The sequence below is a fragment of the Periophthalmus magnuspinnatus genome, chromosome 1, assembly GCF_009829125.3.
Source record: "Periophthalmus magnuspinnatus isolate fPerMag1 chromosome 1, fPerMag1.2.pri, whole genome shotgun sequence".
Classification (NCBI taxonomy): domain Eukaryota; kingdom Metazoa; phylum Chordata; class Actinopteri; order Gobiiformes; family Gobiidae; genus Periophthalmus; species Periophthalmus magnuspinnatus.
The window spans coordinates 14,259,718-14,278,331 of record NC_047126.1 but is presented as its reverse complement, the minus strand read 5'-3'; positions in this window follow the sequence as shown (position 1 = coordinate 14,278,331).

The window sequence follows — 18,614 nt, the reverse complement described above, 5'->3', positions numbered from 1 at the left end:
GGTAGGGGTATGCAGACAGAGAGAATGAGAGAGAGCAGATGTGTGAGGGAAAGTGTGAGAGACAGCTGGAGGGGGGACAGATAGAGGGGGAGCAACGAAGACTGAATCAAAGAGAGTGAAGGGGAGGAAAGCAGAAGGTGAGAGAAAGATGGAAAGGTAAACTGTGAAAGAGGGAGACAAAGAGGAAGGTGGAGACGGAGAGATAAAGATGGATAGGAAAACAGAGAGCGACAGAGACAGAGGAGGGAGACGGGGTAGACAGAGAGAGTGTGTGAGAGGGGAGGTAGAGGACGAGTGAAGAACCTGAGAGAGGGAGAACGGAGACAGATTGTGAGGGAGCCAGGGGGCTGGAGGGCGATGTGCCGCGGGTATAGAGAGACCATGCTGACTGGTGTGTAACTGGCTCTGAACATGCTCTTTGTAGTGTGCCTTTGAGGCTGCAGCCTAAAGTGCAGTAGCCCACGGTGTGCACGCTCCCAACAATACTCTCAGGCAAATTAAGCAGCTCTCCATTGATTCCAGTCTGCTGGACAGTTCAAAAGGATCAAAGCCCTGCGCCTCTACAACCTCCTATTGCTGCGTAACAAGAAAAGTGAATTTTAAAATATAGTGGAAAACAGTTGCTTGTTTGGAACTAATACAATTTACTTTGAAAAGTTTGATGTTCCACAGGGCACTCATTTGTTTAAAACAACTTTTAGCTTTATCAAGAATGTTGTTGGCATTTTGCTGAAGAATAAAGATTGGAATAAATCACCTAAAGACCCATATTCCACTTTTCAATTGGAAGTTTTTATGGAAATGCTATTGCTTTGCCTAGAAAGTTTCAAAGTATGTCATTGAATTTACCCCTTTGAGAAAAAAAAAAACACCTGCATGAAAGATAAGTTTAATGCCGTATAGCATGACATTTCAGGCAAAGCAGCACCATGGGAGCAAACCAAAAAAAGTCCCATAGTCCACCTTTTATTGTTCGTGTTGGGAGCTTAATCCAATGCTTTGAGGTACAGCACTTTTGGCCAATGGGGGAAAGCAAATAGAATAGTTGAATAGTCATCATCCTGTTATGATTAATGTTTTGTAAATGTAGCTTTTATCTAAATTACTGACCTTTTAACATTTTTCAATAAACAATATTCACTTGAGTTATCTGTGCAGAAGAACCACGCTCAGATTAAACTCTCCCACATATCACTACCTCTGTTTGTTTTCTATAAAGGTCACAGATGTTTGGATGCCTGCTCCGGAGCCCACTGCTCAGAATGGAACCTTTACAGTTTTTGCCCCCACAGAGGTAGCACCATTTCTGGAGGCGGTAATAAGCCCTGCCAGTGTCAGGGAGCCTCAAAAACCCGGATACTCGTAGCGCTGGGGTGCACACACAACTTTATACAACCGCTCACACACAAATAAGGACACACAAATCCTCCATCAAACCTCACACCTCCTTTTTGCCGATTGGCCTCCTGCTGAGACACCTTCTGTTCGCCAGACTCTTCTTACATGTTTACACCTAATGGATCTCAACTGCCATATATTCCTGTTCCTGGAAGAATGGGGTCCTGCGGCAGTGTGTGTGTGTGTGTGTGTGTGTGTGTGTGTGTGGGCCAGTGTACGTCTTTTCATTTACACCGATGAGAGATATCGAGTGTGCCTGTCGCATACAGACATTCAGAGCGGCTGATACAGAGCAGTGATGGCCTCCCACAGAGTGAAGCTATTAGCTGAATGCTAAATGGTCCCGGAGACAATGCTAACATTAGCCTGATCTCTCACTACACTCATCACAATCAGAGGAAGCGTTATTTACACATCCCATAATAGTGCAGAGCTGGAAGATGTTCTAATTGTTTGGAAAGGGTTTGCAGAGGTACACAGTCTTGTTTAAAGGTGCACTATCTTTAACTTAACTTTCTTGGTGGTGGGTACGATGCCTTTTTGTCTCTGTGAAGACTGCTTTGATTAGAATGTTTCAGAATATGGCATTAATATATCTATTTTCCATTTTTTCAATTACATCCATTACATTACATACATTTATTCAATTACATGTGTTTTTTTGTTTTTTTTTATAACTGTGAACTGGTTGGCCTTTCCACTGATCTGACCTTTAACTTGACCTGGTAGCGTCACATGCTTATCTCCACAGATATAGATACGGCCATTGCCATTGAGCCATTAGAATACTGGCACAGGTGCAAAATATTGTTTAAATGTGCACTAATATTTTTTTTTTCTTATTTTATTTATTTGTAATAAGGATAGCACATATTAATGAACATTTAAAATGTAAATATGTAAAGATTAGAACCAACATGGCAAATTTCCATCTTCAATCTCCCTGCAAGTTGATGTAAAACAGTCTATAGGACTGTCTATAGTCTATAAGAATGATCACACAAAAACAAATGTAACACAGTCACTATACACACAACACACTATATATACAACACACTCACTATACCCACAACCACTCTCTATACACGCAACACACTCTCTATACACACAACCACTCTCTATACACAACCACTCTCTATACACGCAACACACTCTCTGTACACACAACACACTCTCTATACACGCGACACACTCTCTATACAACCAACACATTCTCTTTACTCATAACACACTCACTATGCACACAACACACTTACTATACACACAACACACTATACACACAAAAGCTTCTTGTCAAATAGCTTCAGTGCGTTTTTTTTATAAACAGTTTCAGGTAATTTAAAAGTAGTTTTGCTTGTCAGACTCCAACTGGTAATGCAGTCATTTAGTGAGGTAAAATGACATGGTAAATGAGATGCCATTAAACTTTTTTTTTTAATTACATGTGATATTTATTGCTTAAAAATACAGTAAAAACATACATTCATTTTGTAAGAATGACTAACGAGGCCTGTCACGATAACACATTTTGAAGTTCGATATATCAGTGATGGAAATCTAGACGATAAACGATAATATTGCAACTAATTTATTCCACTGACACAATAACCCAAGAGTAGATTTAAACCACAGATTGTTAAAAACCTTGAGCTGCAATAAATAAACAGCAGAATGAAACACTTGAGTTCTCATCTGTAATGAGTCACACAAGTTATTAATTAAACCTTTTACAGCTTAAATCTTATCGCATAGCCAAAAAAATAACCAAAAATTCCCGAGTAGTGCCAAGAAAAAGTACACACGATAAATAATGACCCCAAAAAATATCATTCCAACTTTCATATATTGCACGTTAAGTAGATATAGTGATTATCGTGACAGGCCTGCTTATAGATACGTTTAATGTCATACTGGGAAACATGGGCAACACAATAACAGCTCCAAAGAATGGTTTCCAAAAACAGCTTCTAGAAACACAGGCCTTTCCTTCCACCTCGGCTCGCTCTCGTCTCTGTGTGCTCCCAATCTAAGGCAGGTCAGCTATTGTTTATCTCCTCTGTTAAGTTCCCACCGGACGCCGATGCCCACAGACTCTGAGAAAAGCTGCGCGGTCAGCACTCAACTCTGTCTGCGGAAGTCAGTCTGTCTGAACACGCAGAAGGGATGGAGAATCTAAGACGCCCATGCACGGGGATAAAGACAAACAGTTGAACAACGCAGGGAAATCGTGCGTTAGGCGGAGGGAATAATAGTGTTGCCGACGTTAACACAATGGCAAGTGACATTCCATTTACAGAACAGCTCCCGTTGCTTCGGGCTCTAGCTCTTTAAAATGGGTAAAGGAATCAGACCTGTCATTATGACCGTCTCTCCAAATGTGGTAGCCTGCAGCCTCTGTATTTTCCAATGCGTGAGATGTGCGATGGCTAGTGGTGCTTGCAAAACAGACTAGATCGTTGTTCGTTAAAAGTACAGAACAAACTCCAACATCTCGCCCCATTAACAACTTGAACTCACTGATCTTCCTTAGTTCTGTGTGTATACAGTTGTCCCTTCGCTATATTGTGGTTCACCTTTCGCAGTCTCGTTTTGCGTATTTTTTTGGCACAATTTTACATGCTTTTTTATGTGCATTCTGTTCTGTGTCCTGATTGGCTAAGGGACTGTAGACCACTGTCAATCAATCTCCTCCGTGCCGTGTCTCTTGTACAGTACAAAATGCGTTCAGCTTGTCAAATTTACATAAACGTTCGATCGACACTACAACGGAGCGGCACCAGGACGAAGAGGCAACGAACTGTGAAATATGCGTGAGTCACTATTAATTAATTAAGCATGAGCGAAATGTGAGAAAATGTTAATGCCTGTCTAAGAAAAGTGTATAAAGTGTGTGGTGAGGGGTTTTACAGCTGCAAAACATATACACTGCCTGGCCAAAAAAAAAAGTCGTAACCAAAAAGAAAGGTCACACACTCTAATATTTCGTTGGACTTGTTTCGATTTCGCTTCTGCAATGTCACAAGATTTATTTCCATCCAGTGTTGCATTAATTTTTCACCAACATTTTGCATTGATGATGGTCGAGTCTGACCGCTGCACAAAGCCTTCTCCAGCACATCCCAAAGATTCTCAGTGGGGTTAAGGTCTGGACTCTGGTGGACAATCCATGTGTGAAAATGATGTCTCACGCTCCCTGAACCACTCTTTCACTATTTGAGCCCGATGAATCCTGGCATTGTCGTCTTGGAATATGCCCGTGCCATCAGGGAAGAAAAAATCCATTGATGGAATAACCTGGTCATTCAGTATATTCAGGTGTCAGCTGACCTCATTCTTCGAGCACAGACCGTTGCTGAACCTAGACCTGACTCGTACCTATATGTTTGCTTAGTTAAATCCAGGTGGCAACTTTTTTTTTTGGCCAGGCGGTGTTTAATAATTGTAAAAAATAAAGCTGACTACTTTGCGGATTTCGCTGATTGTGGGTATTTTTAGAATGCAACCCCCGCGATAAACGAGGGACCACTGTATATGTGTGTACTTTCTTTTGTAAGCCCCCATGTTGGTTATGATACTAACTGACCAATCATTGCTCTGGCTAGTCGAGTTCAATCACATTCATCTGACCTTTGTAGTAGGAAAGTCTCGTAGTCTTGGATCTCCAGACTATAAACACAGATCCATAGACATCAAACTGTTATCATGCCTTTTCTTACAATATAACACAACCACAATTGCATTATTTATGTACTTTTTTGTTGATACAATTTGACCCAAAGTACTGTTTGTTTGCTACTGTGGGCAGCTTTTAAAAATACTTTCTCAACTACTGACTTCAGTAGTACACCAGTGTACAATTAGCACAGTTTAACTTTCTAACTTGGACTAAAAAGGCAAATGTACCAGTGTAGTGGAAAAAAGACCAGAACTTTGGAAGAGATTTTAAGTAAAGTTGTAAAGTTAAATATTTCCGTTCTACATCCAAGTTTTGCAGCCACTAATAGTAAAACAGATGGTGCTTTTAGCTTGTGCTTTCATGAGGAGGACATAAGGGTCATCTTCCTTCCAAAACTGAGAAATGTCCTTTTTCTGCTTTTGAAGATTTTCCATGTGATAAATTACCAATGTTTTAATATGTATGAAGATGCTTTTTGAGCGGCTTATACCATTCACAAACATATGACGCTATTGTCAATGTAAAAGAAAATAAAATGAAGTGTTTAATCCCAGGCTCAGCTGTTACTGTATTGTCGCATCTTATTTTGTAGCAGTTTCCAAATATATGTCCTGGATAAGTTGTTGGATTGAACGTACTGAAATTTGCCAGTAGCAGTTTGGTAAATGGTCACGTTTTTATGTAGCGCTTTTCCATCTTTAAGGAACTCAAAGCGCTTTACATTGAGGAACCACTCACACATTCACATTTGCATTCACTAGGGGCGAGGAGGGTTAAGTGTCTTGCCCAAGGACACAACGACAGCATTCATCTGTGGGAGCTGAAGTTGCACTGCTAACCTATGGGTCAGTGGAACATCAACCAATGATGTTTATGTCGAGAGTGGGATTCGAACTGCCAACTTTCATACCAGTGGACAAACACTCCAACTGAGCTACTGTCGCCAAAAGCTTCAAAAAACGATTCTATTTACAGAGATAAAGTATTTTGTTGGGATTTATTTTGACATGTTCCACTGAAAGCAAATTGTGTCGATTCTGATTGTGGATTTGTGTAACTTAGAGCTGAACAGAAATTTATCAGCAAAATTTCAAAGACGGTTAGCAGCAAGTTAAGGTAAAGCTAGCAGGGAAATGTGCCACATATGTAGCTGCATAGGGGTGGGTCAGCAAACAATTAACCACAGTTTGTCATTAACTATATTATACGTAAAGAAGTAAACTTGAATATAATCAAAGTACTCAGAATTGGTTGACATGAAATAAGTGTTTGTTTATATGCATTGGTTTTCATTGTAAGTCTTTATGTTCTTAGTGTTTCATAAACTTCAATGACAGGCTCTTTCTTAGATTAATACTATGGCGACATATTGCCATTGTATTTTATTCATTTAAATTAGCCACTCACTTATAGACTGTCAGGCTGCTTAGAAATGCATGTGGTCATGAGTGATAGGGCCCTGTTGAATTGTGGGAGTAGGAGGACAAATGGAGAGAGGAAGGGCAGAGAATAGTAGAGCCGTTTGATTGGGTTTAATTGCATAAGGTTGATTTATCTTGGCATAAGAGTAGATATAGCACATTAGCTAAAAGTGTTTGCTTATGTGAGAATGGTCATAACACAACAGGCTTTGTGATGTGTGTCACACTTTATCCACTAGAGTTGGATGAGACATCTGTGTGCGTGCTTGAGTAAAGTGTACTATTATTTCAACTTTACTAAGAACATGAAAATATGTGGAGGCTGTGAAATATTTGATACAGGTAGCTGAAATAACAAAACGGGAGAAAAAGTTCTTTCTCTACAAATGGATTCAAAAGACAAAACAAATATGAAAGCAGTAAATTAAGACATGAAATATGTGGAGCAATGCAAGTCTCATAAATAACATTTATACAAGCTGGTGCTGAAATGGCTCCATCACTTATTTTAGCTCAGAGATGAATTAGGTTCAGGCGGGTTCAGTGGCATGTTACAAATGATCTATCCAGCTAATTGTTGTAGAAAAAAACTAGTTAATGGTCGCATTGGCATGCTGCCCTTTTATGAGATGAATAAAATATCCATTCTCCCAATGAGAGCAAGTATAGCTGAAGGCTCATGTAGCTTCATGAAGCTATCCACATTAAAGGCATCAGAGGTCAACGTTTTCATGTCAAATATGTAATTCCAACTTTGACTGCACAGAGAACTACAGATTTATTTTGGAACTTTTGCCTCAAACTTGTCTGACAAATCCAGAGTGATATCTCTGTATTATTTATGCAGAGGGATCGAGCCAGAACCAAACACACTCCTGCAATTGGATTTGTTTTTTGGTTCAGTGACACACATAAACTGTATATTAAATGGACATAGTTAACCTGCTGGCTGCCGTGCTTCAAATAGGGAGTGAGCATGGGCGCACTTCTGGCTCCATCGACTCCATCGCTATTGTGTCTGAAACTCAACATATGAACATTAATAAGAGATGAATCAGGCGTGTTCTTTCTCCAAGGTCACTCCCACTAGCTTTAGCAACAGGTCTGATTGACCACATTGTTAAGCACTCGCTCCTGCTAAACCAACAGTGTGGGCAGGAAGGCGTTACCTTCAACAGCCTTGCTCTGGATTGGCTCTTTGGTTGCTACGATACAGGCATTCACCCCTATAACTGCAGCCTTGATGAACTTCATTGGACTAGAGCCAAATGCTGTAGGTGACATCACAGTCACTTAGTCCACTTCTTTAAACAGTCTACGGTGACATATGTGAAACGAAGGAGCTCATTGGTCACCCATAATTTTCAACAAAATGATATTTCTCTCATCTCTCAATAAGAGTTTAGTGCTTTGCTCATTGATTCTGTAGAAATCTGCACGGTTTTCCAATCCCTTTTGACATTTTTCCCTTTGTTTTTTCCTTGTAAGCAGCCATATTTGTGTTGATACAGACGGACCGTGTGTGTTTCTGGCTAATCCACCTGTCAATCACGCCCATCTGAACTCACATCCTTGTAAAGTATTGAAGAAGTTTATTCTGGATCCCAGGCAAGTCTCAAACCAAAAAAGAATATCAACAACTATAAACAGACACAAATATGTAAGATGTGTGAAACATGATAAATAGTGAACAGAACACATTTTGGCACTTTGGTACTGGAGTGCAGACCTCTCCTGGGAGTTAAGCTGAAAATACATTTGAGTATACTTGAAAATCAACAAATCTCTCCACTATTAGTTCAAGTACTATTTGTGTTATAAAGTGAGCAAAATAACAACTTTGAGATAACTATTTAATCATCATTCCCATTTAGCATTAAACCCATGAATAACATAATAAAATCTTGATTGGGCTTGTGTTTTTCTTATAGTGCCTCACCACAGTTCCTCTCCTGTCACCTATGTTTGCTTTCCGTCTTCTACCCCCCTAAGAAGGCATCGTATTTCCTCGGTCCATCTCGCACTATTCGGGAGGTATGAATAAATGATGAGTTAATACTAAGACGAATTATTGTGATGGTTTATTCAGTGAGGAGTGCCGCGTGGCTGTCGGCATGCGCGGGGCGGACTTGTCATCGAGGCCTAGTTAGTTCGACAGCGCTCGTCATAAATACATTATTACCAGTGGACTCACTTTGAAAAGCAGGTCTGACGAAATTGCAGCCACAATCCCCCTGGTGACTTTTTTATTATTATTTTTGGCCGTTAGCTTTGGCTTTTCTCATTACTTATCAAGGCATGCGTGAAGGGTGCTACTCGTGGGGCTAGACCGCTAAAAGAACGCGGCAAGACAAGGCCATAAGACGCTGCACACCACTGTTAACTATTCATTATTATGACTAATGAATCATTTAGTTGTGTTTCAGAGATTTGAAGATTTAAACCACAAGGGAGGTGTGAATGAGAATAGCAAAGGGATAATTAAACCAGAAAATGAGTCAAATGTCATAGTGGGATGTTGTTATTGACTTCGTTGCCAGTTTGGGGTGCTTTATTCAAGTTGAGAAACCAGAACTAATAAGACACTCAAACAGAGATAACAGAGCGTGAATTGTCACCTTTTTGTTTTAATTTTGAGATTCCCACGTTTGGTGAGAGGGAACGGCAAAGACAGCTAATATCCATGTGATCGCATCGTTAATCTTGTGAAACTTCCATCATCAGGGCCCGGAAAATCTAATACAAATTAAAAGGGATTTGAGCTACTATATGAAAGTAATGCCAAATATACCCCGCTGATGGATGGTATGCGTTGATGAGAGACAGGGCTATAATAATCGCTAAGAAAAGATTTGCACACATCAGCTCAAAGACACTGGCAAGTTGCTGATTTGACAAACTGTGTCTTAATTTGGAAAATGCATAGTTTATGTATTTTCCTAAAGGGCTGCTCAGCTTGTCAGTGTCTCAAACAGTATGTAAATATATGATACAATGTGAAAAATACCCACGTCTATGTGCTGTAAATTAGGCATTAAGGATGAGGTGGGACCAAATGAATGGACACCTCCTGCACTTTTCACTAATGATGGAATATAATGAGGTAAAAGAAGTAAAGTGCTGTACTTAAGTAAAAAATGTAGGTATCTGTACTCTACTTAAGTACATTTTACTGTGGATATTTTTTACTTTTACTTCACTACATTTGAGAGGAGGTATCTGTACTTTCTACTCCATTACATTTTGGAACTGGACTGAAACGTAAACGTAATTTTTATTATTGTGTGGAAACGAAAACATGCAATTTTAAAAAGAGCTAAATTTTTTTTTTTAAGTATTATTATTATTATTATTATTATTATTATTATTGCTATTATTGGTATTAATATTATTGCTAATAATACAAGCAATACTATTAATATTATTGCTTGCATATGTATATATATATATATATATATATATATATATATATACCAATAATAGCAATAATAATAATAATAATAATAATAATAATAATAATAATAATAATAATAATAATAATAATAATAATAATAATAATAATAATTCTATCGTTTCTGCTGAACAAAATTCAGCACAAAACCTTATCAAAATCACTACACTGAAGCTTTATTTGATCACAAAATCTGCAAAAAATGCTTCTACTTTTGACTCTTTAAATACATTTTTAAAACAGGTACTTCAATACTTTTACTTAAGTAGATTTTTTCATGTGATACTTTTACCATTACTTGAGTATCTGTACTTTTACTGTAACAAAACTACTTCTTCCGCCACTGCTTTTCACGCAATTTACAACAATTCTTCCATATGTCATGAGCTACAGGAGGTTGGTCAGAGCCAATGACACTGACCAACTTCATGTAAGTAACTTTTCTTATAGAGGGTCGTCTCAATGGAGATTATTTCTTTGCCTGGAATGTTCCACAGTATGGCAGTATCTGTGAAGACAAGCAAGTGACGCCACCGGGCCGAGTTACAGGTCTGATCTGTGCAGAGGCTAGCCTGCTCACAGTATGAACACTCAGGTAGTTTTGAGCGATAAAAACATCTCCATGTAAAGAAGTAGATGCAGAACTGTGTAAAATTTCAGATGACAAGACAGGATGAAATCAATACTTTGAAACATTCTCTGTGGAGGTTTCATGCGACACTGTGGAATAATCCAGGCAAAGCAATAACATCTTTGTGAAGAATGACATTCAAAACTATTGCATAAGTGCCTACTGGGGCAAAGACTAACTATAAAATCACCTAAATTCCTCTCCCTGTTCTATTACTCTAGCAACTAATAAAAATACAGTGATGTTCCTCATACAGTGTTTTTGACTTTTCTAAATGTCACAATATAGCAGGATCTTGTGCCCCCCGTGCTCTTGTGCTCTCCTTGCCGCAGTGGGAGCTGTCTGTCACTCATCACTGACATGAGTGAGTCACACCTTTGCCGTGTCCCATGGTGACAGCTCATGACTAACAGGTCTACTGAGGGGACCGGACAGCTCCTATTGATGGGGCCGAATGAGGGACAAAAGATTTGCAAAGCTGCCAAGGGGACTGTTGCGGGGTAATGACTCAACACTTCTTTAGCACATCAGAACTCTATGCAGACATTTTGAGGCCACAGTTACTCACATAAAGTGCATGTATTAGCACTTTGTGACGGACTACAGTGCAATGCCAGTGTGCAATATTTCCGGCCTCAAATCCAAATTTACCCTGCTGCATGTGTAGGTGTCATTCGCTCTGATCTCGGCCAATCAGGATAATGCACAATGTTTTATTACCTTGAAAAATGAGCTATTCTCTTTATAGTGGCTATTTGTCATCGAAAACCAACAAAAAAAAAAAGTGGTGAGCAAACTTAGATAATCACTTAGACTCTAGACTCAAATAATCACTTTGGGCACCATGGGTATGTGGTTTACGAAATGCATTTTCCGTAGGTTTACTAAGTTTCCTTAGATTTACCAGGTTTCTGTCGGTTTAGCAGGTTTTACTTCCATGTATGATAGCAAATTAGACTAAACTTAATAGCAAAACATAAGAAATATTAACAGCAAAAATATATGTATCCATTAAATATGCAAATTAACCCATACAATAAAATGTCAAACTAATTTTTCATGAACACAAATTATAAACTAATCTTAGAACAAACAAAAATAGGCAAAGAGCTCCTACACTCTTATTATATATGAATGTACTTTGGTGGGAATATGAAACTGTGTATTTGCTTTTATCTTTAATATCATTTTGTTTTGTGAGTGGACAGGTTCCTGTCATTTCATCGCATTGTTGACTTTGTGTTTACTTGTATATGACAAATAAATCCATCTAATCTGCATCTGAAATGTGCATACAAGAGTGAAATATCCTAAGCCCATTTTAAAATGATATAAAGACATGAGCATATTGTAAATGTAATGTGAAAAAGAAGTTATCATAAAGTTTAATGCATCAAAGCATTCAAACTTTTTAGGTGGTCTCAAGGATACATCAATAAACTTCATTAGGAAAACCAAATCAAAACGCCAATATGCCAAATGAATCGGCCAATGTGTGTAAGGACTTGGTATAATAGGTAAGGTACAATATATTGGCTTTGTAATAGTTTTTTTGAGGAGTCACATGTTCAAAAGGGAAGAGGTTAACTGGTTGGACTACTGGTAAAAAAAGAGACAGTATCACCCCAGTGCCAGTGAAGTTTGGAATAGATTTTAAATTTTACAATTTGCTTTTAAAGCTCTTAATGATGCTGCCCCAGGTCACCCGTCTGATCTCCTGGTTTCTTACTCTGTGTCTCGGTCCCTCAGCTCAACGTCAAAGCACTTACTGAGCATTCCTCCATGTCGTCTCAAAACCAAAGGCCCCGAAACTTTGCAATGAGCTCCCGATCCATGTAAAGAATACCACATCTATTGATCAAGACTCACCTCTATGATCTGGCTTTTAACAAGTGCTACTGTTTTACTATTATATTGTTGCAAATGTCTGGTTGTTGTTCTTATATCTTTGTGCTGTATTATGTTTTGTTTTTCTGTTTGTGAAGCACTTTGGTACAGCTCTGTTTGGGTGCAGTAAAACAGCCCAAAATCTTGACTATCATGTCCTTCCTTTACTGAAGACATGGGTCAATCCATTCACTTTGCAAAGACTCACATTTTATGAACAGGGTTTGGAAACAAGGGATGGAAACGTAATTTTAAAATAGTTTCCTTTAAGTACAAGTTAAAGGCCTTGTACCATTTTCCCCCATGCATTCGAGTACAGACATTGGGTAAGCAGCTCTCGAGGTCAATATAAGTCTGCTGCGTGCTGTAATAAAATATATATAAAGCGTTTTATTGTCAGATAATAAGGAAGTGTGTGCTAGCATGCTAGTTGTAGCTTTACCACCACAGCAAAACTACTCTGAAAACTGCCTAAAAACTGATGGTGGAAAATAATTAGGATGCTCTGAATGCATAAGATAAGTGAGGAATAACTTTGGACGACTGCAAAGCATTTAAAATTGACTTTTTGTGTTTTTTTCCTCATCTTAAGACGGTAAAGATCAGCTGCAGTGCCTTTAAATTGCATCATAGTATAAGAGTTTGTAGTTTTAATTGTTTTCATTGGCTAATTTCTATGGAACTCGATGCATCTGAAAATCCTCTTAGATTGCAGGCATGTGATGGGCAGGCACTTATCACTTTGTCAGTTCATAACCGTAGGCCACATGAGCTACTATGGACATTATGAGGGCATCGCTAAACGAATTGGCGCCCCCAGACACAGTTAACATCTATGTAGTCAAGGTTAACACCATAATTGTACTTCAGATGTATCTTTTATAGAGAAAAGGAAAAGAAAAAAAAAAAGTTATGTCAAATGTCCCTATGGTGAAAGAGGAATATACTAATCTACAAATCAATTAAAGTACATTGTAAACCAGTACTGTGAATACGTTGTAGCTTTTGAATTTTTAATCGTCTCCATTGAAGCCATTGAGTGGTAGAAGTGTCTTGCTTTAAAACACGCTGGCACATATCAGTAGCAGTTCATGCTTTAGAGATGGTGCATCATAATTAATGTATGAGTGTGAATAAAAAGTCTTCATTATAGAGCAATATGTAGCAGGAAGCGTCGTCTCACACTTAGTACCATTTAAAATGCAGGTAATGTGTGGGCTTTTAACCCATTTTTCAAGTATAAATCATGTATCATCAACCGTAGAATTCATATTTAATTACTCTGACTTTCATTCAGACCAGTGTTACGGTTGAAGTAGCCATTCACTGGGTTTACTTTAATGCAAATTCGTTGGACCAAGTATACGAATAAAAATATATATATATATATCTGACTTGACTCACTTTCTTTACTTCAGCTATTACTTCTACATCCATTTTACTGTGATTTTAACTTATGCGTGACTACTATAACTGCTGTCATGGTCATGGTCACATTTTTTTTATATCTTCTAAGAATGTAAAGCGGTTTACATCAAGGAATCACTCACACACATTCACACACATTCACATACACACACACAGGTCATGCAAAAAAAAAAAAAAAAGAACATGTTCAAAAGTGCACTATGTAACTTTTGGTCAGGATGTTCGTTGCCTGCCTGTCTCCACAAAGATATTTCTAAATTGCCTCGAACGGAATTTCTAAATGTGCATTTTAATCTCATTAGAGGTGGATTAAGTGTCTTGCTCAAGGACACAACAACAGCATTCATCTGTGGGAATTGGAATCGCACTGCCAACCTGTGGGTCAGTGGATCTGACCAATCACGTTACGTTTATGTTGATAGCGGGTCAGATCAGTGGACAAACACTCTGAGCACTGTTGTCTCAGTAACCTGCTACTACTAGTGCTACTTACTGCTTCTAATAATACTACAGATGTTCATCTAAAAAAAAAAGAAAAAAAGGTCCTCAATATAAAAGGTATCAACTTCAATTACTAAATGTACATATTTTTTCTATTACAAGTGTTTTTAAAAAGCTACAAACATATATTCTTACTATGAGCGGGTTCACCTCTGACACAATCTGACATGTACCTTGACCTGGTAGTGTCAACCGCTTGTTTCCATGGAGATAGATATGTTTCAATGCCATTGTAGGAAAGGAAATAACATCTCCATGGAAACGAGACAATGGCGGGTCCTCTACCAGAAAAAAAAAAAAAATATATATATACATAGTGCACCTTTAAGAATGTTACATAATGTTTAAAAGTAGTCCATAGAATATAATCTTCTCACTTTGTAAACAATAGTTAAAGATGCCAGATTTTCTTTACTATTCCCATTAAATGTACATCGCTCTCACAGTTCTGCTTGTATCTGGTTGGACAGATGCAACTCCAGTCCCGACAGCTGTCCCTCCATCTCCATAACGCTAACAATAAACCAGCCAGTGCCAAACAGAGTGGGAGGAGGAGAGCTGCGCTTCGTTCACTGTCAGCTGGCATCTTTTCAGCAGCTTTTTCATTATTATGGTTACCGAAAACTGCCTTCCTAAAGTTGATTGAGATTGTGGGAGAAGGAACTTTTGTAGCCAGAACCGCACTAATCAAGATGAAGCCTAAAAACGAACACTATGAGAGGACAGACTTAGAGCGATAACGCCAAGACCAAAACGAATGCAAGATTAATGGGAAGAGATAGCAGGAAACCTCTCAAAAATGTAACACTTGAAAGTTGAAATGTGCTAAAAATGTGGATGAGTTTACTATAGTCTGAAGAACCTGCAAAACCTCAAGAGTCATAGTTTAATTGCATGTTTAGATGAACTTTCTAATGCGCCGAAATCATGTCATACAAGCATGGGTTGGTTTCAGCTGTGAGATGAGCTACTAAATAAAACAGTTGCCATCTTGACTCGGTGCTTGTTAAAATAAAACTCTTACCAATGCTAACACACACCAACAACAACTTTTGGAGATTTAGAGCAAGTAGACAAATTGGCTTGCTCAAAATACCACTGATATGAATCTGAAATTGTATAATTACACGAGGGGCACGAGGGTTTCAGACCTTAAACTTATTCTCCATGGAGGTGTCCTTGTTTTGCAGAGAATGTTCTACAAAATGGCATAAAACTTAGCAATCGCCATGGAGACAAGCAGTTGACTTTTGTAAATGAAATCCCTGTACGTGAATACAGATAGATATGTATTCCTGGTAAAGCAGTATTATTATTTCCCCCGTTATGGGAAGTCCACCTGAGAAATTACATAGTGCATCTTTAAATATATCCCACAGTTCTTTTTGTTACATATATATTTGCATCCAGTGTTGTGCTGGATCTATGGAGATGAGCTTTTACTTCCACCTACACATCTGGCAAAGTGAGATGTATTTTTCATGATATTAACAACACAAGTTTAAGTTTGGGGTGTGATGAGTTTGTTGGCTTGTACAGCGTAAAAATAGACAAAGGGCAACATCTTTAGCATGTTCATTTTAGCACTTTTTTTCATGTTTTTTTTAATGCATATTGTGTTCTAATTTTTGTGCAATTATCATATGTGTTTTAAGGCTGTAAAACCCCTCACCACACACTTTATACACTTTTCTCAGACAGGTGTTAACATTTTATCACATTTCTCTTTTGTTTAAACACTCTCAAAGTTCAAACCTTCGTAGGCGCCTTTGTCAGTGCAGAACGTTTCATCGACATTGTGGGAGAAAACTTGCAAACATACAGCACTTCAGAGTCACACTGCGATCAAACGTTTATGTAAATTTGGCTGAACGCTTTCTGTACTGTACAGGAGACACGGCACAGAGGAAACTGAACGACTATGGTCTACAGTCCCTTAGCCAATCAGGACGCAGAACACAATGTGCATTAAAAAAGCACGCAAAATTGCACTAAAAAAATCACGAAACAGCGAGACCGCGAAAGAAGACTACATAGACTAGTATATGCCTATGGACCACTATGGAACCTACCTGTTTTTATGTAAATTTATGTAAATGTTCAAATTTTTATGCCGATGTCAGAAGCACAGCAACAGTAAAATACTCAGATACCTACCAGATACCTTCCAGTTAATAGGCACATACTTAACCAGCTAAATCCCTGCTCCCTCACACCTCCCCTCAAAACAAGAACACCTACGCTACCTGCAAAACTTTCCTTTTTTTTCATCCAAACCCTCTGCCCATCAACTTCTCTCAATCTGGACACAATAGTAACGATTCCAGCCAATTTGCTTCCAACTCCGATTAGAATTGTCTCCATTTGCCAGTGGGAACGTAGCCTACATTCTCAGGTACTTATCTTCACGGCACTTTTAAGTTGAAAAAGCCTTGCCTGCGCTTTGTGAGAGATGTGCTGTTGGCGGGTGGAGGGGGTTGGTGTATCGTTGGGATGTCACTCCTTTAGCTCATACTTTGCCTCACACTCTGCCGCGATGTAATAGACACAAACTGACACATCCGCTCTCACCGGTACACTTCAAAAACACGTCGCTCTCGGTGTGAAATAACTTCTGTCTTGCCCGTCGTCAAATTTCGTAGTAATTGCACACCTTTATCTCCTTTCTGCCTATTACGACTTGCCATTCTGAGTCAGCCTGCTCTTATGTCTTCCTTAAAAAGGCTAATCAGATCCGAATGTGCCCAAACTGCTGCGGATCTGCTCTGTAAAACGCTCCATTTAGCCGCAGTCCTTAAATGTGCACTGTCATTTGTTTTAGTTAACTATCAACCTGCGCACACAGCTGTCAGCGCGTTCAGAGGCGGAGCGCACGCTGGTGTTGTTTTACTACGGCGACCGCGAGAATGCTTTCACAGTTTCACAGTTAAAGGAGACTGGCCATGCATGTGACAATGTACTACTGAACGTCTCTATAACAGGATTTAGTGCGCAGTTTCCGTTCTGCACATAACAACCAGGTACTTATGATGTTTTTGACTTGAAGTAATGAACGTGAGAGTGGTTGGTTGCTGTGAATGACTGACAATAATGTGTAGAAAAAAAGTAGACATAATAAAATAATATAAATGAATCAGTTATTTATTTGTCTGGAATGTTTCACAGTTTGAACTTGTCTGGCTCCATGGAGACAAGCAAATGATGCCTCTAAGTGAAGTTGTTTGCTGTTTGTTATTATTATTATTAGAAGTAGTAGTAGTAGTATTAGTAGTGGTAGTAGTAGTAGTAGTAGCTGTTGTAATTTATTTGAAAGGGACAGAACAGAGAGCATTGTTACATTTACAGTGCCATAACCATAACCTCACATAAAACAGACAAAGGCAGGCAGTAACATGCAGACATTACAGCATAAAGCACAGTACAACATACAGTTACAGTTCAGATCTGTGGAGAGGCAAGCCTATTCACACTAAGAATGCATGTTAAAAACAAAGCATCCAATGGAGACAAGCAATTTCCAGCAGAAAAGTGGTGTACCTTTTGGACACATAACATGTTGTTGTTGTTTTTTACTTCTTTTTTTTAACGTTTTTTTTTTTTTTTTTACTGTAGTACCCACAACATGTCAAAGCACGATTTTGTAATCCTAGGCTGAATGAACAGAAAACAAAACTGGATCATTTCGTTCTTTTACAAACCTATAAAGCAACAACTTTTTGTAGAAACCACCTGAAGCAATGATACTCACAACTAACTCCTACCTTCATTTTTGCATTTTTTTCTTTTTGCTTTATGTTTCATACAGTATTTAGATTCCCCAATATCAATGCTTTCTTGCAAATCTAATTTTGGTCTTCCCATAGACTGTTCTTCCTGACACAACACTATAGCCGGGAAGTGCAAACCCAATTAGAGCAGATTAAGTGTCAGACTGACAAAAGTCTGTGTGCGGGATGTTAGTTCAAAATCTTCCAAGATGTCCCTTTCCTGACCCCTGCTGGTGGGAGTTATAGCATCTTTAGCCCTGGCTCGTCAATGCAATTCTTACATTCACTTGCATCCAAATCAAGAAACTAATAATTTCCTTGGCATAATACTCCCTTTTCCAAAAGCCACCATCACCCAGCCCACATTATGTCAGTCCTCTCATTTTGTCTCCCATTAAACAAATACGCTGCTCTTTTACCGCCAAAAACTCCACAGATGGGAAGTGCAAACCCA